At 34.3% G+C, this 26,431-nt stretch overlaps 1 protein-coding gene and 1 non-coding gene across 2 annotated transcripts in view; both read left to right on the top strand.

Annotated features, from left to right (window-relative positions):
• Nucleotides 1-26,431, top strand: part of GPATCH2 (G-patch domain containing 2) — a 263,500-nt gene that overhangs the window by 134,469 nt on the left and 102,600 nt on the right. The window lies entirely within an intron of this gene.
• LOC122726923 lies at nt 8,168-8,274 on the top strand. Its single transcript, XR_006352914.1, has one exon. It is a non-coding gene; the product is annotated as a U6 spliceosomal RNA (small nuclear RNA).

Below are 26,431 nucleotides of genomic sequence, written 5' to 3'. Positions count from 1 at the left end.
TGCAGCTCATTTTATGGATGAAGAAGCTGAGGCAAATAGGATTAAGTGACTTGCCCAGGGTCATAGAGAATAAAAGAGGAAGGAAGGAAAGGGAAAGAAATTAAAGAAAGAATATCAACATCTAGTTGATAAAAAATGTCAGGAGAAAAAAGTGCAGAAGGAGACTCAAGTAAACTGGATATAACAGAAGTTGATCATATATAATCCTTGTTTGTCATTACTTCCATTTTTTGCATGTTTATATAATATAATATATATATATATTATATATAAGGACCTATTAATGATTGTTAGGTCCATAATTTTTTTTTTCATTTTGGAATAATAGTCAGAAATGATGGAGTGGAGATACACAAATAATGTTCTTATTTTCATAGAGTGTTTCGGGATAGTGCTAATGGAACAGGCATTCCAGAAAATGTAGGTGATAAGCTTGATGTTAATTTCACACAAATTTTAAATGGGTTACTAAGAATATTTGTGAGCACTTAGAAAATAAGATGGTGATTGTTACAAGTCAGGGTGGTTTTGCTAGGAAAGCATATCTAAATAGTAATTCTCTTCTTTGAGAGTTACCAAGCTAGGTAAATCAGAGGAATGTCATAGACATAGTATACTTGGAATTCAGCAGGGCATATGACAGCCTTAAATGATAGCCATTTGGATGGAGCAATGTGGGTTGGACAATTCCATTTCAATTAAATAAACATTAAATGCTTACTGTGTGCAGTGCAGTGTGCACAATGATTCTACAGTTAGATAGTTTCATTATTGGTCTTCATGCCTCCCTTTCCTCCCTGTTCCAATCCATTCTTCACATTGCTGCCAAAGTAATCTTCCTGAGACACAGGGCTGAGCATGTCACTCTTGTGTTTGAAAATTTTCAGTAGCTCCCTATTGCCCCTAAGAGAAGACATAAGCCTCATTCTAGCTTTTAAGGCACTTCATAATCTGACTCTGGTTTACCATTTTAGGCATATTTCATGTTATTCTTTTTTATGCACACTTGACAAAACCTGTCCCATTAACATTCATTCACTCAGCCCTAGAATATACTACCTCTTTATCTCTTCTTTTCAGAATCGATATCTACTTTCAAGATTCATTTCAGATGCCTCTTTCTTTCTTTTTTTTTAGTGAGGCAATTGGGGTTAAGTGACTTGCCCAGGGTCACACAGCTAGTAAGTGTTAAGTGTCTGAGGTTGGATTTGAACTCAGGTACTCCTGACTCCAGGGCCGGTGCTCTATCCACTGCGCCACCTGGCTGCCCCTAGATGCCTCTTTCTTAATATAGCCTTACTGGGAAGACAACATGGTATAATTGAAAGAGTATTGACCTAGGTCCAAATGCTACCTCTATTTTTTATTACCTTTATGACCTTGGGAAATTCATTTAATATTCCGAAGACTTGGTTTCTTTATCTGCAATATTAGGAGATTGGAACTTTTGGCTTCTGAGGGTTCTTCCCTCTCTAGATATATTATCCTTCCACATTATCTATCTTCGGCTTTTCATTCTTTTTCACCTCACACACCTAATCATTTTCTCGATATCCACTTCCACAGCCACCACCCTAGTTCAGATCCTCATCACCTCTCACCTGAACTCTTAGCTCCTAATTGATCTTCCTGCCTCAATCCTTTCCCCACTTCAGATTGTTGTCAGTGCAGCTCCCTAAGTTATTTTCCCAAAGCACAGGTTTGAACATCTCCCCCTACTCAATAAACTTCAATGGTTTCTTACCTCTAATAGTAAATATGAACTCATCTGTTTGTCATTTAAAGCCTTTCAGTCTTTTTATATATTACTCCTTTCCATGCACTTGATGGCTAACCTATAGTGGCCTCCTTACTGCTTCTCACACAGGATCTTCCATCTTCATGCCTTTTTACACCTTTTGAACTCTGCCATCAGAATGCTTTACCTGCTACTCACTTCCACATCTTAGAATCCATGGTTCCCTTAAAGACTCAGCTCAAGCACCATCTTCTGCAGGAGTCTTTTTCTGGTCTCACCATCTGCTAGTGCCTTCCCATCTGAGGTTACCATAATCAACTTCATATATCTAGACTGAGTGTTTTTGTTCTTGTGGTTTTTCCTATTAGAATGTAAACTTCTTCAGAGATAGTTTTGCTTTTGTTTTTTGTATTCATAGCAGATAGTATTGTATCTAGAACATAGTAGGCATTTAATAAATGCTTGTATAAATGCTTATTAACTGACTCATTAATAGCCTCCCACTTTTAGTAGATCTACTTAATACAGATGAGTATTAACATTTTATGCTATCACTGTCCAAAATAATACTTAGTGTTCAACTAATGAATCACTATTTTATGGCTCCTCTATGTCAGTTCTCTTCCTATAGTTCTTTTTTCCAGAAGCAAAGATCTAGGTAGAAATTAGTTCTGTTCTAAGAGTAGATGTCATAAAAAGATGTAATTTCCTCAAATAGATTCATAAAAGGAAATAAAATAAGTAATCCTTCTCTATATTGGGGCAGTTATAAAAATGTCCCCCTTGGAGTTTTTGTTTTATTTTTACTTTTGGTAAAACTATAGTTTTCTCCAAGAAACAATTGGGGTGAAAAAAATTGTGTTTCTAGAATCAGCCTTTATATACGAGAGGCAAATGAGATTTTGGGTGGCTAAAAACAGAAGAATCTGAGTAAAATATTGTTCCAAAGTAATTTATTTTTCTTTCCTCCTCAGCTTTTCATCTTAATGAAGTTAGGGCTATATGGATATGGTTGAGTGTCTTCTAGTCCCTAAAACAAAGGGAAAAACAAAGGGAAAAAAAATCAGCAGTCCAAACATTTAGAATTTCTACCAGGTTAACACTTCATAAGTTTAAGGTTCTGATATTACTATTGTAAATATGTCAAGTCATAAACATTCAATGATACTTGGAGTAATTATTGAAAATCAACCTGGCATGGTGATGCAGACCTGTCCTTCCTTCTACTGAGGGAGTCAGAGGCAGGTGGATCATTTGAATGAAGGAGTTCAGAGCAGCATTAGGACTAAAATCAATCAAGTGTCAATTCCACCTCTGGCACCAGTATGGTAAACTTTCAAGTACATAGGGCCATCAGGCTTGCTTGCCTATTGAGGTACAAATGATCCAAAGTCTGAAAAACAGCTGGTCAAACTTTTCCTGCAAATCATTATTGAGATGAGGCTTTGTAATTCCATCTTGGGTGATAGGGGGAGACAGTCTAAAAGAAAAATGAGTCAGCACACATTTATTAAGCACTTACTGTGTGCCAGGAACTGTGCTAAGTGCTGGAAACATTTGGTGTTTTGTTGTTCTTTTAAATCATAGCCTTTCTTCAGGAAAACACATGTTAAAATTGAAAGAATGTGGTTATTGTTCAGTCATTTCATTCATGTCCAGCTCTTCATAATACCAAATGTGGGATTTTCTTGGCAAAGGTACTGGAGTGCTTTGCCATTTCCTTCTCCAGCTCATTTGACAGACTGAGAAAAACAGGGTTAAGTGACTTGCCCATGATCACTAGTAAGCTAGTAAGTTCTGAGGCCAGATTTGAAGTCAAGATGTATCTTCTTGACTCCAAACCTGGAGTCCACCTACCTACACAATTGAAAGAGGAAGTACTCTGTGTGGGGCTGGTGAGAGAATGTCTTCTATAGGAGAGCTAAAATGTGACCTGAAGATTCAGAGGAGCCCAGGGAAGAAGACACATAACCTCATTCATAACTTTGGTAGGAAGGTACTTAACCAGGATGCCCACCCTGTTCATCAGTCCAAAACCCCAACCTTCAACAATAGGGGGATCTGGTGCTACTACTTGAGGAAACACTTACTTACCCTGGTATTTGTCACTCAGCATACTAAAGAAGAAACATACCATCCTGAAGCATTTTTTTTTTAAAACAAGTATTTGCATACTCCTTGTAGGAACGCCCTTTGACCAATTATGTTTTGCTAATGCTTTATCAAGAAAAAAATACAAGAATAATATTTGATAGAGGAGTTTTTTAATTAATCTTTTTTTTTGCCAAGTTTCAGCAAGGAGTAAATTTTTATAATTCAAGGTATTAATTTAAAAATAAGCAAGTTTAATTTTAAATGACAGTTTCAATATAGAGTAGGCATGTATGGATATATGAAAATGTATATTTAAATACATATAAAATGTATAAATAAACAATATAAATAATCAAGAAATCATGTCTTTCAGTGTTATCCATTGTCATTATTCCCCATGCATTGAGGCTCTCACTATAGCTATTACTATAAAACGTTCCCTAAGTACATAAAGGCTCTGATCGTTAAGATTTTTATTACCAGCCACACATACAGAGCTGCAAATTGCCTTGTTTCAGATTTATTATGTATTACTCCAGAAATTCTATAAAGATCAAAAGAACTGATTACAATGTTGACCTTTGCATTAACTCATCTGAATTTAAATTCAAGTGTTTGATTTGGGAAAATAAGTCCATTTATCATAGGTCTGCTACTGAGGGGATTGTGCAGCTCTGATTGGGAGTGCTGAGACCAAATTTATTTATTGAGCGTGGGCTTGAAAATTGTTTGTAGGACAAGAGGAACAAAAGTTTGACCTGCCATTGTATAGTACCAGGGGAACAATGTGGCAGTTGCCCTTTTCAAATTTCAGGTAGTCAATCTGTTTCAATCTTGTTGATAGAGCCACCAGATATTAATAGTTGAGAAAATATATACTATTTTTTAAAATGTAAACCATTCTTTGATTTAAAATCAATGATTCTTCTTTGGCTATAAAAATAACCAGCTCTTCAGTACAAAGGTTATATTTTAACCACATGTTGGAAGTATATTGGGATTCTTTTATATGTTTTAAGATAGCCTTGTGGAAGATCACATTGTCAATATAGTATTTATATTTACTTTTAGATACATATATAAATGTTTTCTTCTTATCTGTTTAGGAAAAGAAAATGACAATAGTTTTTAATTGGAGATGCTAATAGTTAATATTTTCATTTGTAGAAGTACATGTTGAAATGGAAGTTGGCTCATAAAATGATCTTTTTTGAAATGGAAAGAGCAATATGCAAATATGCAAAAATCTGGCCTTCAAAGCCACACAGACAAGAACTTATCTACAATAAACTATCTTTCTTTGCCTCTTATGATAGATAAGTATAGGAAAACCCAGGCTAGAAGCCATTTGGGGGCATCAGTAACAAAATCAGGCAATTCTTTAAAAATTGAATTTTAGAGTTGGAGGGCAGCTTAGAGATTATCTAATTAAAACCATTTATTTTACCGATTAGTAACTGAGTCCAAAAATGTTTACATGACTTGAGTAAGGTCATAGAGGTACTTCTTTTAATTCAACATCTTTTAATTTTGTACAGAAGCCATTGACTGACTACTGGAATTAAGTTGTTAAAGCATTGACAATCATATAAGATTTCCCATTTCCAAACATGCCCCATATTTTCCTTTTTGTCATCCCATCTACCTCAGATCACTTATGTGCATATATCCATATGCTGAAATCCTATTAACCCTTTAAAGCTCAACCTAAAAATACAATGTGTTCTGTGAAGCCTTCCTTGATTTGTCTCCTTTGCCTCCTCTTGGGAATTATCTTTCATAACTTCCATAACACTTTGGTTCTTTTTACACTTTAAACATTCTGTCTTTCAGTATTTTTTTGTATGTATGTACTCTGACCACTGCTAGACTGTAAGCTCACTGAGAACAGATAACTCTTATTGTCTTTTTATTTCCATTGTGTTTAACAGTACTTTGTAGATAGTAGATACTCAGTCAACATATTTTGAGTGGATGTATATTTCATGGCCATAGAAGGTATCCTTAAATTCAGATACGCTTCTTGCTATTTATCATAAAAGCATACTATGTGAAGGAAATCTATCATTGCTGCTAATAAAATAATTTATGACTGACGTTTAATTGATGGTGTCATTTTTATAAAGGATAGACATCTCATACATCTAGGGCTTTGGTGCAGATTTGGATTAATAAGGAATATGAATGATTCCATTGTGTAAACATGACTTTCTGATAATTCATGAATTCTCCTAAATCCATTGTTCTCTCCTATTCCTAAAATGAATTGCCTCCTTACTTCCTGGAATACCTAACTCACTGGAAAATACAGCTTAAGTGAAACCTCCTACATTAATTCTTCCCTGCTCCTCCTCATTCTCAGAGTCTCCCCCTCCAAAAAAAACCCCCAAAAAACAAAAAACCACACACGCAAAACTTTATCTTTATACATGTTATTTTTTCCCAGGAAAATGCCTACTCTTATTGAGGGAGAAGTGTCTCATATTTTGTCTTTTTATTCCCAGTGTCTATCAGTGTCTCAGACATAATAGAAGTTTAATAAAGGTTTGTTGCAAGAATGAATGAATGATTGCACCATGAAATCTCACATTGTAGTGGAAGTTTTCACTCGCTTATAAGTGAACCTGTCATATTATATGCTGATGATCTGTTATATATAAGACTACAGGAGACATGATAGGGGCCAGACTGCAACTCTTACATTTCAGGCCAAGGAAGAGGATCTTCCTTAATTCTTTGCTTGTTTTCTTGTGGTGGTGGCAGAAGAGACCAGCAGGTGACAAGACATCTTGGTATATTTTAGGCCCTTTTGTCACAATTTGTAAATAATTTAAAGAAAGGAGATCAACAGTTTAAAACAGAATTTGCTTTTAGATATAAAATAAGTTTACTTTGTTGTGTGGATTATAATAAACTGAATCTTTCAAGCTGTCTTGTACTAACCAGCATAATAAACAGTTTTTAATACTTAAGTCAATATTTCATGCACTACAAGTATACTCATAAGGATTCTAAACTTGAACTCTAGCAATTCAGTTACTAAACTGACAGATAAGGAAAACGCTATAGATATATTTACCTGAAAATCTTATTTTCTTGTATTAAAGATGGAGAGAGATGAACTAAATGGCATTAGATGGATTCAAAACTGGTTGGATAGCTAAATTCAAAGATTCACTAATTAAAAAATTATTGATTCAACATGGCAGAAAGTTTCCCATGGGCTACCCTACTTAGCAGCTATGTTTGGCTCTGTGATATCTAACTTTTATCACTGACTTGAATAAAGGCATATATGACATACTAATCAAATTTACAAATGACACAAGGGTATGAAGGATAGCTAAGACAATGAGTGGTCAGGTTCCAAAAAGATCTTGACAGGCAAGAACATCAAGCTAAATCTAATAACATGAAATTTAATAGATAGAAATTTTATATACTCAGGTAGAAAAATTTAACTTCTCAAAAACAGATAGGGGAGGAATGGTTAGACAGCATTTTTTCTTTAAAAAAAGATCTGAGGGTTTTAGTGATTTTTGTTGTGGTTCATGCGTTTTCAGTCAGGTTCAATTCTTCCTGACACCATTTGGGGTTTTCTTGGCAAAGATACCAGAGTGGTTTGCCATTTCCTTCTCCAGCTCCTTTTACAGATGAGGAAACTAAGGCACACAGTGCTAAATGACTTGTCCAGAGTCAGAGCTAGTAAGTATCTGAGGCCAGATCTGAAGTCAGGAAGATGAGTTCGTCGGACTCCAGATCCAAAACAATCCACTTCTCTGCCTAGCTCCCCTTTTTTTGAACTAAAAGCTTAATATTGTTCAATGGTTTTACATGGTAACCAAGAAAACTAATGGAATCTTTGGATATATTAAGAGAGGCACAGCTTCCAGTAATAAGTAGGTAATAGTCTCACAGTATTCTGCTCTAAGCAGATAATCATCCTGAGTATCATATTTAGTTCAGAGTATTTAAAAGGGATATTGAATTAACTTTTGAGACCTTGAGTACATGACATATGAAGGAATTGGGAAATGTTGAACCTGAAGAAGAGAAGGCTAAAGGACAACATGATCGCTCTCTTCCTGAATTTGAAAGGATATGCTATAGAATAGAATTAGATTTTACCTGTTTGGTCCTAGAAAGCAGAGGTAGGATCAATGGGCAGAAGCTTGATGTCTTCACTTACACGTTATTTTGTGTTATTCAGTTTCCAGCACATTATTTTATTACATGATAATATGGGTTTCTGCTCAAGTCTTCCTTTGGTGCCTTATTGTGCCATGGAGATGACTGTCCCTGGCAGGTCCAACCAAGCTGAAAAGACTAAGTATAGTGCTCCCTTCAGCAGCACATATACTAAAATTGGAACAATACAGAGAAGATTAGTATGACCCCTGTGCAAAAATGACATGCAAATTCGTGAAGTGTTCCATATTTTAAAAAAAAAAAAAGGCTAAGTATAAGCCAGCGTTGAATTGTGTCTTCCATCTAAGGACCAAACTAGTTAAGTTTTAAAAACTTAATCACCAGAAGATTAGCTCAACTCAATAGAGAGGTATTAATGACCAACCCCCTATTGCTATTAGATGCTATTATAAGATATTATTTTTTAAAATGTTTAGCTAAAAAGAGTCCAGAACTGAGCACTCAAAGAACTGGTTGTGAATCCTAGATCTGTCATTAACAGCTATGTGATCTAGGTTAGAACAAATCACATTACTGGTGTTCAGTTCCAAAATGTATAAAATAAGGAGATTTTACGAGATTATTTCTAGTTTTTCAGGTCTAACAACTTAACGAATCTAATTTCTGGTGATTCTTTGCTGTTACTTAGTGATCAATAGAATTCCTGTTGTGGTAGATAGAGCACCCAGCCTGGAATCAGGAAGATCTGAGTTCAAATCCAACCTCAGACATTTAACAGCTATATAACCCTGAGCAAGTCACTTAACCCTGTTTGCCTCAGTTTCCTCGTCTGTAAAATGAGCTGGAGAAGGAAATGCAAACTACTCCAGTATCTTTGCCAAGAAATCCCCAAATGGGGTCATAAGTTGGATGTGGACATGATTTGCTTTAAAATATCATCACTGCTTCTCAAAGAACATAATGACGTTGATTCATGTTTCTGATTATTGTCAATCAGTGCTTCACTGCGCAGTGTATTGCCTCAGGAACAAAATACAAATTGTTTAGTAGTAGCAATAGTACAAGTAGTATTAATACTGCTAATAGAAGTAGTATAGTAATAGTAGTTGTCATACTGGTGGTGGTGGTAGTACTAGTAGTACTACTACTAGTAGTAATCTATTGCTGTAAAGAAAAACCTTGAAAATTATTATCTATTCATTCAATTTATTCTGGGCAAATAGCCAATTATAATGATCAATTTTTATATGGTATATGTCCTGTTAAGTGAGGACTCTGTTTTTTATCCACTGGGAAAGTTACACTTGCTTGCAAGGTCACTTTAGATCATTCTGTTTGTGTTAATAATAAAGTAACTGCCAAAATATGGTGTTCAGACTTATTATAAAGCAACCTGCAATATTTGACTTTTGTATTAGTAAAAATGTATATGCTGTGGAATTTTATGTCAATACATCAAAATTCAAAATGCTTATGACTTCAAAGAAATATTTTTGCATTTTAAAAATTAACAAATATTAATTGAAAGTCAACTCTGTTTAAGATAATATATATATATATATATATATATATATATATATATATAATGATAGATACTTTGGAAGAAAAAATGAGTAAGGCATAATCCCTGCATACAATAAATTTGAAATGCACTATAGCAGAAAAACAGTTATGTGAGAAATTGTATAATTGGCTAGAATTTGAAAAGATGACCTCATGTCCTTACCAATAATAATAATAATAATAATTCTTTCATTACATATAACTTTTCCTATAACAATCTTATGAGATAGATATTATAAATTTAATATCCATCTTATGGATAAAGAATCAAAAACTGAGAGATTCAGAATCCTCTCAGGAGCAGGATTCACTAAGATGCTCTGATTAATGGAGGAAATATTGAATACTTTACCATCATCTTTTGTTTCACTGAAGTCCTATATGGTTATTATTCCCCTTGTAATTGTGTGCGTGTCTGTGTCTGTGTATAAGCACAGACACACACACTTATATGTATGTAGTAATTTTCCATGTACTTGGTACATCTAAATTTCTGTTTTCCAATCCACGTTCCATTCAGGCTTCAGGAATGGCCAATGAGGACAAATCAACAGTTGGTTGAGAAACTACAATTATAGATTAGATGTAACTATTCTTAAAATCAGTACTATAAATATCATAGCGGGCAGCTAGGTGGCACAGTGGATAGAGCACTGGCCCTGGAGTCAGGAGTACCTGAGTTCAAATCCGGCCTCAGACACTTAATACTTACTAGCTGTGTGACCCTGGGCAAGTCACTTAACCCCCATTGCCCTGCCCCCCCAAAATATATATATCTCATAGAAAATCATCAGAATATCAACATACATATTCATGCACTCATAAAACTGGTTGGGTTCATGACTATAATCAGTTACAAGTGAGGGACAATATCCTTTTACTTATTTAGTAAAACTTTTTTTAAATTTAATGGTTTTACAATTACATGTACAAACAATTTTTAACATTCATTTTTTTTTTTAAATTTTGAGTTTCAAATTATTTCCCCTCATTGAGAAGTGACTCAATTTGATATAGGTTATACATGTGCAATCAGGTAAAACATTTCCATCTTAGTCACGTTGTGAAAGAAAATATAGACCACCCCCCAAAAAAACACAAAAAAGGAAATAAAAAATAATATATTGGGGCAGCTAGGTGGCGCAGTGGATAGAGCACCGGCCCTGGAGTCAGGAGTACCTGAGTTCAAATCTGGCCTCAGACACTTAACACTTACTAGCTGTGTGACCCTGGGCAAGTCACTTAACCCCAATTGCCTCACTAAAAAAAAAAAAAGTAATATGTTTCAATCTGTATTTAGACTTTAGGAGTGGATAAAATTTTTCATCATAAATCCTTCAGAATTTTCTTGGGTTTTTGTATTGTTAAGAATAGCTAGGTCACTCAGTTGATTATCATATAATGTTGCTGTTACTCTATACAGTGTTCTGGTTCTGCTCAGTTCATTTAAATCTTTACAGGTCTTTCTGAAAGCATCCTGTTCAACACTTCTTATAGTACAATAGTATTCCCTCACAATTATATGCCATAACTTGTTCATCCATTCCCAAATTAATATCCTTCCCTTCAATTTCCATTCCTTTACCACAACAAAAAAGAGCTGCTATAAATATTTTTTGCACCTATGGGCCCTTTTCCTTTTTAAAAAAAATCTTTTTGGGATACAGACCCAGGAGTGATATTTCTGAGTCAAAGGGTATACACAGTTTTATAATCCTTTGGGTATAATTCCAAATGCAGAAATCCTGGATTTGGGGACAAGAACTTACTGTTTGACAAAAACTCTAGGAAAACTGGAAGGCAGTTTGACAGAAACTAGGTATAGACCAAGAAGCTCACACCATATGACTACATCAAAATTGGTACATAATTTGGACATAAAAGGTGATATAAGCAAATTTAGAAGAACATGGAATAGTTTATTTGTCAGATCTATGGATAGGGGAAGGATTTATAACCAACCAAGAAATAGAAAGGATTACAGAATATAAAATAGATAATTTTGGTTACATGACATTTTTAAATATTTTGCACAAACAAAACCTATGAAGCCAAAATTAAAAGAAAAGCAGAAAACTGGAGAGGGGGTGATTGTCACAGCAAGTTTCTTTGACAAAGGCCTCATTTCTCAAATATATAGAGAACTGAGTTAAATTTATAAGAATGATTTATGTCATCCCCCAGTTGACAAACAGTCAAAGTATATTAACGGGCAGTTTTCATGTGAAAAAAAAAATCAAAGTGATCTATGGTCATATGAAAAAAATGCTCTAATTCACTATTGATTAGAGAAATGCAAATTAAAACAACTCCGAGGTACGGCCTCATACCTATTAGATGTTGGAAAACTGGGACACTAATACATTGTTGGTGAAGTTGTGAGCTTACTCTTTTCCTAAGAATCCAGTATGTTATCCAGAGTAAATATGCAACTGTCTTATTCATATGCTACTAGTCCTCAATTTTAGTTCTTTTTATATAATCTAACTAGTTTTGAACCAATATAACATTGGCTCTATACAATATCAAAACATCTAGTCAAGCTAGGAAATTCTTTTTTTAATTTTTTTTTTTTCAAAAACCAGCTAGGTGGTGCAGTGGATAGAGCACCGGCCCTGGAGTCAGGAGGACCTCACTAAAAAAAAAAAAAAGAATTCTTATTGATGCAAGAATGAACCATGTTACCAGAGGGTGAGGCAATTGGGGTTGAGTGACTTGCCCAGGGTCACACAGCTAGTAAGTGTTAAGTGTCTAAGGTCGGCTTTGAACTCAGGTACTCTTGACTCCAGGGCCGGTGCTCTATCCACTGTGCCACCTAGCTGCCCCATCGATAAGAATTCTTAACTGTTTCAAAGTTTTGCTTATTTATTTAATGTTGTTAGTGTGTACATTGTTTTTCTGGCTCTGCTTATTTCTCTTGGGGGTAGGGGGAAGAGGAATTGAGTCATATTTGTCATTCCTGAAAGCAGTAACTTGTCATTTGTCCAAGACATCTGATCAGTGGACTGAATTCACTTTTCAGCAAGTTGTTTTGACACCGGGTAAATAATATCCAGTGTTTGGTCAAGAATGGTACCCAAATTAAAATAGACTAAATAGTAAGGCAAGAAGAAAATTCTTGTGTAGCTAATACCTGAGAGATTCTCTTAATTATCTTAATTCTTTTCATTTTCAAAGTACTTACAGAATGTACTATATTGATAGTAAAGGGCAAGGATTCTGAATTACCTCACTTCCCATGCAATATAATACCATTACTATTAGGTTCACAGTTGCTCTTGTATATTTCTTACTCTTACAAATTCCAGAGAAAACTATTAGAATAAACTTGATATGGTGTTATGCTTGAAGGTCATGAGAAATTCAGCTAATACAAAATCCAGCAGTTTATGGACTTACATACTGTAGTTGTATAGAGAGGAGATAGGAGGAGGAGTAGGGAGGGAGGGAGGGAGGGAGAGAGAGAGAGAGAGAGAGAGAGAGAGAGAGAGAGAGAGAGAGAGAGAGAGAGAGAGAGAGAGAGAGATTACCTTTTGTCGTTTAGTTGTTTTCATTTGTGTCTGACTATTCATGACCTCTTTGGGGGTTTTCTTGGTAAAGATACTGGTGTGGTTTGCCATTTCCTTCTCCAACTCGTTTGAGTTATGAGGAAACGGAGGCAAACAGGATTAAGTGACTTGCTCAGGGTTAAACACTTAGTGTCTAAGTGTCTAAGGTCAGATTTGAACTCAAGTCTTCCTGACTCCAGGCCTGGCACAATATGTATTGTGCCACCTAATTGCCCTTAGAGATTACACTATCATATAACAAACATAAAGCTTACACTACAATATGAATGGGAAGGAGAAGGCATGTACATAAATATGCTACAAGCCAGAGACAAGCTACAAGGACAGCGGATATATCTATCAAAATTCTCTGAAGAAGCCGATAAGCAAAATATTATTTGTCTTGAAGGCCTGTCCACACCATTCCTAGCAAATGGTTATCCAGACTACACTTCAAGATATCCAGTAAAGTCTTTGAGGAGTTCTAATTATTAGTTATTTGTTGAATCAAAATTTGCACCTCTGAAACTGACACCTATTTTTCCTTATTCTGACCCTGTGACCAGCTAGAACAAGTCTAATTTTCTTCTCTGGGACAGCTGATCAGACACTTAAAAATAATTATCGTTCCTCCCCACCTCCAAGATTTTCTTTTCCAGAATAATCATCACTTGATCCTTCAGCTGGTCTTCTTGTAGCCAGATTTCGAATCCCTTGACTGTTCTCATAGTCTTCCTCTAGTTATGCTGCTGCTTATCACTTAATAAACATTTATTAAGCACCTACAATGTACCTGCCTGGTGCAATGCTAAGTACTCTGTCCTTCCTAAAATATGGCACTTAGAACTGAACATGGTAATCAAGATCTGCTTTCATCCTTCATTCTAGATACATTTATCTTAATCTAGCCTGAGTTCTTTAGATGGCTTTGTTATCACAATGTTGACTCCTCTTGACCCTTAGATTCACTAAAATGCTATTCTCTATTTGTAAAATTGTTCTTTGAACTCAAATATAAGACTTGAAATTATTATGAATAAATTTTATCTTAAGGTAATAGATTTAGAGGTGGCAAGAACCTTAGAATTCAGCTAGCCTAATCCCTACATTTTACAAATAAGGAGACTTGTGTCCAAGAGGTGAATGAATTGAGCTGCCCAAAGCCACAGAGTGACAAACCCAAGTTTCTAACCCAGGTCTCCTGTCTCCAAATACAATGATTTTTCCACTGTCAAACTTTTTTTTTTAAAGATTAAACCCATCATTCTAGTCTTTTAAACTCTTTTTGGATCCTGATTCTGTTATCTAATAGATAAGGTATCCTCCCCACTTTTTACATTTTCCATACATTCTCTATATCATCCAGGCAGTAAATACTAATATAAGTAGCAGAACGTCAAAGATAGATCTATGGGCCATTTCAGTAGAGATCTCTTTCAATCTTGACGTCAGCCCTTTAATAACTAATCTTTAATTCTAGTTATTCAACCAGTTCTGAATCCATTCAAATTTACTATTATATAGCTTCCATTATGTCGACAAGGATAATATAAACAATTTTCCCAAGTATTTTGCTAAAACCTAACTATACTTTTTTTTTTAGCTTTTTCCTGATGTAGTAGTATATTAATTCTGTCAAAAAAGGAAATGAAGTTATTCTGGCATGACCTATTCTTAATGAAAACAAGCTGGCTCTTGGTAATCACCAATTACCTTCATTCTAGATTTTTGACAAGAATCAAAATTGAGCTCACTATCCTATCCTGTATGTAAAAGAAAAAATTGTGTTACTGGATTTTTGTATTTTTTAATGTTTAATATTATAATATTACTTGAAAATTACTAAGTACCTCCTCTGACTTTCTATAGTTATGTTAATTAGCATTTATCAAGCACTGTAGGCCAGGCACCATGCTGAGCACTAGGAATAAAAGGACAAAAAAAAATCCTTGTTCTCAAGGAGCTCATAGGAGAATATATAGCATTACATAATTGATGAAGGGCTAATTGAAAATTATAGGGGGTATATATATGTATATATGCTCAACTATGTTGTGTGTGTGTGTGTACATATACACAGACACATTTTTTGTTTTACTTTCCTCATCTGTAAAATGGGGATAATGATACTACCTAGGTCCTAGGCTCATTGTGAGATTAAAATAAAATAATATTTGTAAAGCAGTTTGTAAATCTTAAAGCACTATATAAATTCTAGTTATTATTATTATTTATTAAGTTTTAAAACTTTTTCTCAAAATGGGAGATATAAAATGTGGTGTAATTAATAGTACAGTTCAAAAAGCAACCCTGTGATTAAGTCTATAATGATGTGTTTTAGTTCCCTCTGCTAAACCATTGATTGCTAATGTACCCATTTTAACCTTTATGCACAATCAACACTTGTCCTTTAATTATATCAGGCGTTTCATCTGATTTTCTTTACCTTTCAAATATAAAGGAATTTTTAATACCAGTCATCATTTTTTTTTCACTTGATGTTAATGAATCTCTATGAAGCATCAATGTCAACTTGATAGAGGGAAAAAGAGGAATGAGTGGAATAGTTCATAAAATCCTGGACAGTTGAAACAGTGTACTAGCCAATAATATATATATATATATATATATATATATATATATATATATATATATATATTCCTAAATTGTAAATTTTTGAGAAAGTTATTCCTGAAATGATACAAGAAAAGAAATACTTTAGCAACCTTAAAATTGAATTTACAAGCATATTTTCTGTGTAATTTCTGTGGACATTGTAGAATTTTATTACTTTGTTTTCAGCAAGAAACATTTATAAACTCTACCTAGCCACAAACATGCATATTGAATGGGATCATCATCCCTTCTACCACACTGTTTCAAAAGGGTTGAAAGTAGTTTATTTCACATTGTTAATTAACATCTTTTGATAGTTTACAATCTTTCTTTTGACCAAAATGTGTGGGGTTTTGTTCTTTGAAGAAAAATCTTTATAAAATTCTAAACCAAAAACAGTACCCTGTGAACTCTATATATTGAAATTTCTGATTTTTCCATCTAACTTTTAAAAACTAGAAAGTCAAAATGCAACCAGAAATTCTCGCTTATTATCCAGTCTTAATTGATAAATTTGAAGATGGTTTTTAAAAGGTTTTGTTTTTACAAGATTAAAAAGGCATGTTAACGTAAATTCTTTGTCAGGGGCTTCCTTTATATGCTATGAATTTCAGGCTAATAATAAGGGCTTACTCTGGGTCAGTGTGTCATATCCCAGTGGTATCTAGTGAGATGGAGGGTTATCTTATGTGTCAGCTAGATAACCCTGTGAACAGTTTTGAGCAGGCAAGATAATGGGACTGAATTCTGAAATAAGGATAGAAATATACTGGAATACTGTTACATATGAGAACAATAACACTTTTTTGTTAATACAGTTAACTTTTTGACATAATTAGGAACATTTGATAATAATTCTTTTTAATAAGGTATAATAAGTTAAATGGTCACAAGTTGGGAAGGAGGAATATGAACTCAATCAAATATGAGATTTTCTATTTAGAAGAATCTAAATTTAAAATTACTAGTAATTCCCTAACATGAAGAGAATTTTTACAACAGTACTAGTAAGGGATTTCTAAAGGGCTTTTTACATAATGAATCTTAAATTAAATGTTTAATAGTATAATATTCAAACTTTTAAATGTTTTAATTACTGTTTCCTTATTACACCAAATTATATTAGGCATTATATAAGAAATTCATCAATTTACAGACAGCAAGAAAATGGTTAACATTCATTAGAATTGTTTGAATGGACCAGAAGAAAAAACCACTTTATATCTTTATAACAGGTAAATTTAGAATAGATTATTACAAATTAGCATTCATACAAATTCTTAGTGAAAAAGAAACAATAGTAAGTTGATTTCTCTAATATCATACACATATTATTTTTCATTTAGCAAGCACTAAAGATTAGGTTTAAGTCCTTGTTCATGATGGTTTTCACATTAAAATATAAAGAATATACTCTTGTTTTCCTGAAGCTTTCAATAATTTTACGGGTAAGGTATGTTCCCAAAAGCTTAGTGACTTATGAAACCTTTGGTCAGCCAGTAGAGGCCACTCACAGCTTGCTACTAAAACTAACCACTGAATTGTAACTCTGCTGTCTCCCGCAAAAGGAAAGAACTGAGTATTGTTGGAAGCATAATTTAGTTTTCAGTTTCCTATTGTCTCATGGAACATTCATTGTCATGGATCTACATTAAAAAAGTTGCTATATTTATTTTTAATAATAAATTGATTAATCTCTTGTATTAAAGCATTTAAACCCCATAGTAATTTAGTAATAAATTTATTTATTCAGTATTTTATACAGGAAATGTGAATTTATGCTAGTAATAATTAGAAATGGACTTATTCTAATAAACTAATAATTCTAAACTAAATAATTAATGCTCACTTATTTTGTAAATGAAAAAGCTGATAAATCTATAGATTTTAGGGTAATGATTTGGTTTATCTCTCCTCAGCTGTTGCTAATAATACCATACATATAATACATATGTGTGCATCTCTACATGATATGCATGTTTATTTTACAAACCTACACGGAAATAATTTACATCCTGAAGTTTGTATTAGAGGAGAGCACAAACCAGTAGTGCTAGAAAATAGAGTGTATGTCTATTCACTGCTTAGTGTGAAGCTGGCAAGTACAAGGATAGTGGTTTCTCTGTGACATATGTACCATTTCTTGCCTAGAAAGGCTAATCCCTGATTGAAAGGAAAGCCTAGTGCCTCTCTGTGCTTCATTTCCTGTGCTTTCTTGCTTCTTTATAATACTTTTCTGGTTTTTACCTCTACTTTCACTTTTAGATTGATATTTGATTTGCAGAAATTTCCCAGGTAACTTCATTTTCTCAGTTTCTTTCGAGTTCTCAACATAATTTGCTTCCCCTTTCCCTGATTGCCACCCTCACCCCCACCACAGCCCTTTGAATGATTAAACTTTCTGCAACTTCTACATAGCCAGTAAGGAATAGTAGTTAGATCCATTTCTCATGCTTTGAAGCCCAGCTTTAATATCCCTTTGGAGCATCTAACCTTTCTCTCCTACCTCTCTTTCAGACCTGTACTCTGGAAAAGCCCTAGAACCCCACAGCAGTGGGGTAGATTGTAACTGGGCATATGATTCTACTATAGAATTTTCCCAGGGGTGTGTACTAATTCTACCCCTAGAGGCTTCCTAAAGTTCTGACCTTGTGATTTCCTAGACCTTTAAAATACAAAGGACCTTGCGTTTGTATTTATTTTTCTGTATGAAGGGATGACTATTAGAGTTGAAAGAACAACAAACTAAGAAGACCTGAAATCTAGTCTCTCCCCCCCCCCCCTTTGCCACATAACTGGCTTGATCAACTTGAGTGAGATATTTGAACTCTTTAGGCTTATTTTCTTCATCTGTAAAATGGAAGGAAAAATATCAGTCCATCCTACTTTGCAGAGTTATTATGAGACTAAAATATGTATGAACATTGTTTACACACTATAAAGTACTCTACAAATATACATTAATAACATTGTACCCATTCATGCAATATCACTCATGGTCTTGCACTTATCCAGAACAGTATATCTAGTTAGATAATACCCCTTATACCTTTTCTTTTTCCTTATGGCTATCTTTACAAATAACTTAAATGATTTTTCATCACTAACAGCATATCACTTATAGTAAGAAAGGTAGTATGGTAATGAGGAAAAGATACTAGACATGGAGCCAGAGACCTAGGTTGGAGTACCAGCTGTACCACTTACCAGCCCCATGACAGGAAGCAGATGACTTAATCTCTTGTCACATCCATTTCCTCATCTAAAGGGTGAGGAGTATAATACTTGTATTATGAGCAAAATGGCCTGTGGACTTTGAAGTACTATATAAATGTAAACTCTAATTCTGGGTGTCCCTCCAGAAAGTTCTACCAAATCTTCCTAATTCATGCATGAAGAGAGTAATGGAAGATTGTTTTTCTTTCCTCCTTTTTAAGTTAGTAAGAATTTATTGAGCAAGTACCGTGCCCAGTTGTCATGTCAGATGTGTAGGAAGACACATAGTTTTGTCTTTCCATATGTACTACAGAAAGAAAAGCAGTGGAGCTCACACAGTAATTCACAAGAAATAGTGATAGGAAAGAGGATCAAAAATGAGATATTGGGGGGGAAGCTATGTAGCACAGTGGATAGATAAAGCACTGGCCTTGGATTTAGGAGTATCTGAGTTCAAATCTGTTCTTAGACGTTTGACACTTACTAGCTCTGTGACCCTGGGCAAGTCACTTAACCCTCATTGCCTCAAAGGAAAAAAAAAAAAGAAAAATGAGATACTGGCATAGACAAACATCTCATGCCATATACCAAAATAAGTTCAAAATGGGTCCATAATTTAGACATAAAAGATGATATCATAAATAAATTAGGAGAACATGGAAAAATGTACCTGTCAGATCTATAGATAATGGAAGAGTTTATGGCCAAACAAGAGAGAGAGAGAGAGAGAGCATTACAGAATATAAAATGCATAATTTTGATTACATGAAGTTAGAAACATTTTGCACAAATAAAAGCAATGAAGCCAAAATTAGAAGGAAAGCAGGAAACGGGTAAACATTTATAGCAAGTTTCTCTAACAAAGGCCTCATTTCTCAAATATCTAGAGAACTGAGGCAAATTTATAAAAATTAGTTGCTCACTATTGATAAGTGATCAAAGGATATGAACTGGCAATTTCAAAAGAAGAAATCAATGTTATCAAAGTTATCAGTGATCATATGAAAAAAATACTCAGAATTCAACTCAGCTATATCTCTACTAAATCTATATCCCAAAAAGATCAAAGGAAAAGGACTTATGTGTGCAAAAATATTTATAGCACTTCTTTTTGTGATGGCACAGGATTGGAAAGAGGGAGGATGCCCATCAATATAGGAATGGCTGAACAAGTTTTAATATTTGATTATGATAGACTACTATCATGCTATAAGAAATGATGAGCTGGATGGTTTCAGATTAACCTGGGAGGGCTTATATGAATTGATGCAAAGTACAGTGAGTAGAACCAGAAGAACATTATACACAGTAACAGCAATATTGTAATGATAATCAACTTTGAAAGACTTAGCTACTCTGATCAAGATGATGATCCAGGACAATGCCAAAGGACTCATGTTGGAAAATGCCATACATATCCAGAGAGAGAACTAATGAACTCCGAGTAAAGATTGAAACATTTTTTTTACTGAGGTTTTTTTTTCCCAGCATGGCTAATATAGTTTACATGTATAATTGATAACATATTGCTTGTCTTCTCAAAGGGTAGGGGTGGGGTTTGAAGGGAAGGAAAGAATTTGGAACTCAAAATGTTTAAAAATGAATGTCAAAGATGAGATGCTGGTGGTATTAGATGATATACCAGAGAGTACAATAAATGGGTAGTAAATTAAACTATAGATTTTAACATGGAAGGTAAAAATAACCCAGGGGTATCATAGAAACTTTTTAACATGTGACTCATAATTATAATGTAATTGTGGAATGCTTCTGATTAAGAGAAATAGATCAGCTAGGAGAGGCATAATAATAATATACATCAAAAATATATTGACTTATGAGATCATTCATAAGCCTGAGAAAAAAGGATAAGCAGGAAAAAAATAAGCAGGAGAAAAAAAGGCATTTGTATAAGAATCAGAAGAGAGATAAAGAGGAAAGAGAGTGCTTAAAAAGTATACAAGATTCTAAACCAATTGAAGGAGTTGAATTTTGAGTTCCTAATAGTTTTTAGAGCTCACAGAAAATGACTATCATTATAATGGAGAATTTCACCTATCTCTTCCAGAGATCTTACTTCAAAAATCTAAGAAGTTGAAAAAGTCATTTCTTGTAATATTATTAATAATTTCATCTTTAAGATAGATGAGGAACAACTATTTTTTTTTTAAAGTGAGGCAATTGGGGTTAAGTGACTTGCCCAGGGTCACACAGCTAGTAAGTGTCAAGTGTCTGAGGCCGGATTTGAACTCAGGTCCTCCTGAATCCAGGGCTGGTGCTCTATCCACTGTGCTACCTAGCCGCCCAACACAACTATTCTTTACCTCATTCTGGGTAGGAGTAACTAGTTGATAAAATAGAGATGATAGAACTTTGTGAGTAATGACCATGCCATCCTAAAGTTTATAATAGAGAATGAAGATAAAACTTAGCACAGTTTGACTTGTTCCCTGGGCTTTAGAATAAGTAAAAGGGATTTCTAAATATTAGAATACTATAACCTAAGACACTAAAAGGAAATTTGGCCGAAGAGGTAATCTCTGCTCTTAAGGAGTTTACATTCAAACAAGGGAGAAAGATACATATATAAGTTATATACAGTATAAATATCAAGAGAATACAAAACAAGACAGGACCATGGTCTTATTTTAATTCTCACATATTAAACAAAAGAAAAAATGTAATTTTTAAAAAAGTATTACATTTCTTAGGCCAAAAATGTGACTTTAAAAGGAGACTATCCCTGTTTAGTGTGAGTTTAGGACAAGTAAATTTAATTGTCTGTTAAAGTAAGTTTCTTTCAGTGTTTTGAATCCTATCTTTGAGCCTGTTTTGTTGACTTCTCCTCAATACTTGTCACTTATAGATTTGGCCCACATTTGTTGAACATTCTTTAGGGGGTCTAATTTGGGGCCTGCTATGATTTAAAAGTGTATTTCATTTCAAAGAAATACTATCTGATTAAGATCATAAGAAGTAGCAGCAAACTTCTGGCTTTTGACAAACTGGCAAGGAGTCATTGGTGGAGTAGTTGTACTATAGTTGAACCATGGAAACCTAAAGCCTGGAGGGAGAAGAAATGTGATTGAATAAGTATCAGGGAACTACAAGAATGGCCTATTCAAGAAAAACCTTCTTTGGCATGGCAGCATGTCACCTTCTCTGATTATCATGGTAGGCACTGGAGCTAGAGAGCATTTGAAGGGTAAATAGAACCATAATAGAAAGTCAGAGGGATGTCTACATGGGACCTCTTTACATAACTGAAGAATCTAGAGTGGAAATTCAAATCGAAAACCACCCAACACTAATAAAGTTTCTCATTATTTATATTAAAATGATTGTCTCATAAAATTTGGCTGGATTTGGATAATTATTTTTTTATTTCCCTGGATGCACAACAGTGGAGTGGAGATGGAAGAGAGAAAGGAAAAGAGAGTCAGAGATATGTCTCTAAGACCATACTTCAGAGAATTCGGTTAATAAAGAAGTAAAGTGAGATGTAAAAGAAACTTTCTGCCAGTCTTGTGAGTCAAATTATAAAACTGATGATAATAAACAGTTGATAACTCTGAGACATTGCTATTAACAGAGCTAATAAACTGTAATGAATAGATTTTTTTCCCTTTCTTTAAGGATATTTAGCTAATTTTTAAAAAATTAATTGATAATTATGGACCTTGGGAATTATTACAATGGCATTATTACTATTGTACTTAAATGTGTTTCTGTTTCCATTATAAACACTGGTTTGAGGGAATTGCTACCTTAATTGTTAAGAAGAAATCCTATGGTACATGAAACTTTAAACATGTGGCCTTAGTATATAAGTATATACTAAAATAATCCCACTTCAGAAACTAAGTCCCATAACATAAAAATTACTCTTATTCTGAATCTTACAACTATAAAACCTGAATTATCACCAACCGTATTTTCTTGAGTTGAAGTTATAAGACAAATAATTTGTGATATTGATTATGGCATGAGTATTGAAAGTTGTGTTCAGGTTTTTTAATTAAATCTTACTAGAAAATGTAGTTCCCATGTCTAGGAAAATTATTGTATGGTTAGTTTTATAGTAAATGAACAAATAGCAAGGATTAGATTGTCAAATAAGTATTCCCTCTAAATAACAAAATATCTGTTCCTCTATCTGTTCTTACCAAATATAGTTAGCTTTTGCTTGATAATCCTCGCAGGATTGAGTATTTCTTTGCCTGTATATTCAAAGTAACGTAAACTTCTTAACTTTTAATCTTTTCCAAGAAAAGATTACTCTGTCGTTTTGGAGAAAATCAAAACATCTCAACTGTACTGTTTACCAGGAATAATAATTTTGTCTGACATTAAAATAGATCTTTGATAGATTATGGTTCTATAGATTATTCAGTTCAATTTTTTATTATGGATTAGGCTTCCAGGGGGTGTCATGAACTTTCAGTGGGAAGCCCTTTAAAAATTTCAAGATATTCCATGACTTGGCTTGCTCCCCTCTCCTTCTATTCTATTTGCCCTGCCCTTTCCCCCTACTACAGTAGTAGTAGAGGAAGCACTGTCTTGTGTTTAGGCCTCTTTTTATACCCAACAGAGTTGATCTTCCTAAGACTCTTTGAACTCTTTCAAAGAATAATGCTTTAAATTTTTTTTAAAGCAAAGGATTCTTTTGTACCATAAATCCCCTCTACTTATTTTAGGATCATAGGATTTAGGTATAGAAAGGACCTAAGACATAATCTACTTCAATCTCCTCATTTTTCAGGTGAGGAAACTGAGCATTTAAATTCAGTTTTAATGATTCCAAATCCATTGTTCTTTCCACTACATCATAGTGCCTCGCTATTAACTTAGAATTTTTATTTGTTAGGTTTGGAGTTTTTTGTTTGTATTAGTAAGGTACATTCCAGTTTGTAAGGTAATTCCAGTTACTGTATTCTGTATAATTTTATTTTTTAGAAAAAGCTGAAGGTTTTCCTTGCTACTAAAATCCTTTTGGTCATCATATTGAAAGTTTATAGAATACTGAAAACTAATTATGCTTTTCAGCGGAATGTAATATGTCATAGTGAACATAGAACTGGATCCCCAGTACTTATTTTTTAGGGAATTATTTTTGGTTTGTTTTGTTTTTGTTGTTGTTGTTGTTTGTTTGTTTGTTTTTAGACTTTTCTTTACCAAATTACATGTAAAAGCAAATTTTGACATCAATTTTTTTTTTAAGTTTCTGTTCCAACTTCTCTTCCTCCTTCCCCTCCCACCCCCACCCCAAGAACTCAAACAATTCAACATAAATTATACATGAGTAGTCATGGAAAACAATTCTACATTATCTAGGTTGTGAGAGAAAATGGATAAAAACAAAACTTCAGATTAAGGAATTGTCAAAAAAAAAAAAAATGTGTTTCAGTCTGTTTTCAGATACCATCAGTTCTTTCTCTGTAGATGGACTGCAATTTTCTTAAGTTCTTCAGAGTTATATTAGATCATTGCCTTGCTAAAAATAACAACATTCCTCTCAGCATATCATCTTATACTAATGCTATTATTTTGTATACAGTACATTTCTCTCTGCTTCAGTTCATGTGGGTCTTTCCAGGTTTTTCTGATAGCATCCTGTTCATCATAATTTTTATATAGTACCTTGAACTCGACAGAGAATTTTCTTCACCATAGCCCAGCAGAGTAGGTACCATACCTTTTGACATTGTAGTCAATCATCCTAGCTCTTTCCCTCCATCCCATTCCCTTCCAATGATATTTACTCTATTGTCTGTGTTATTTTGCCCTAATCCTCCTCAAAACTGTTTTGCTATTGACTGCCTCCTCCCCTGCTCTACCCTCCCTTCATTCACCCTTCCATCCTTATCCTCTTCCCCTCCTACTTTCCTGTAGGGTTAAATAGATTACTCTTTCCAATTGGGTGTGTGTGTTATTCCCTACTTGAGCCCATTCTGATGAGGTTAAGGCCTTTAAGCTAATTCTGTTTTCTAAATTTTTCTTCCCTTATTAGGGAATTACTTAAAGACCTTCATCATAACAGACTTCAGAACCATTTCAAATCATATATTCCTGATCCTGTGGGTAGGAAACTCCCAAATCATATCCTGCTCCAAGTTGTGAACTCATGTGGCCTTCATCTCCATTCTCCCTCAATTACCCACACAAATGAGGTCACAATTTAAACATTCCTTTCATTCACCTAGGTGGAGCAGTGGATAGTGTGCTTTGCCTGGAACCATTCCTGAGTTCAAATATGACACCATGCACAAGCTAACTGTGTGACCCTGGGCAAGTCACATAACCCTGTTTGCCTCAGTTTCCTCATCTGTAAAATGAACCAGAGAAGGAAATGGCAAACCACTCCAGTATTTTTGCCAAGAAAACCCCAAATGGTGTCACAAAGAATCAGACAGGAAAGAGAAATAACTCAGTGTTCACTCAAAACTGTACAACCTCCATGGTCTTGAATATTGAATTTTTCCTTTCTGATCATAATCTGCTTTTTTCAGTTCCCGCTGTGCTGCTGAACCAGAGAAGTCATAAAGTCATGTCGAATGAATCCAGTCCAAATTCATTTTATCCAATTCCACTGAACTCTTGTTGCTTCACTGAAATTCTTTTGTTCTTTGGATTGAAAGTCACATTCCCAGTACTAGCTGTTTGTTGCTTTCTTCCTCTTAAACTCTCATATCTAATTACTACCAAGTCTTGGTGTTATACTTCCAAAACTTCTTTCACATCTTCTCCCTTTTCTCCACTCACATGACAAATATTCTAGTTCAGGATGTTTTTACAACTCTTGCCTAGATCATAATGACCTCCTAGTTGGTCTCTGTGCCACCATTCTCTCCTTTCTGCAATCCATCCTTTGCAGCCAATCCCAATTCTGATTGGGGATCATCATATTAGTGCTACTTAGTGCAGACATCCTGCAGTTCAGAAGTACCAAAGTCAAGCAATCCACTGAGCCTGAGCCTCTCCGCTAGTCGAGAATATGGAAGTACCCTACCACACATACCCAGCTCTCAAACTTGGTTCCTTTGTGCCTTTTAATTTTCTTCCACTTAACTACCCTCCACATATTCTACATTCAGAGATAATGAATTTCTTCCTATTCCATACACACAAAACTCCATCCGCCTCCAGCCTGCATGACTTTTGCCTGACTCTGAACCCCAAGACTCACCTAAAAATTCCACCTGCAAGAACATTTTCTAACCTTGTTCCCTCCCTCAATACTACTTGTGCCTTCCCTTAGGAATTAACTCTGATTTACTCTATGTGTGTGTGTGTTTGTGTGTGTGTCTGTGTGTGTCTGTGTGTGTGTGTGTCTTTATGCCATTAGCAGAGACTTACTGAGGGCACGGAATGTTTTTGCCTTTCTTTGTATCGAAGAACTTAGCACAATGCCTGACACATAAAAGGGCTTAATAAATGCTTGTGTATTGATTGTCTTTAAAAGTGAATTTAAAATAATAGTACAATATTACTTCAATTCACTATGACA

The sequence above is a fragment of the Dromiciops gliroides genome, chromosome 4 (genome assembly GCF_019393635.1).
Source record: "Dromiciops gliroides isolate mDroGli1 chromosome 4, mDroGli1.pri, whole genome shotgun sequence".
Classification (NCBI taxonomy): Eukaryota; Metazoa; Chordata; class Mammalia; order Microbiotheria; family Microbiotheriidae; genus Dromiciops; species Dromiciops gliroides.
Note: the sequence above shows the minus strand (reverse complement) of the source record. Positions and strands in the feature narration are given on the sequence as shown.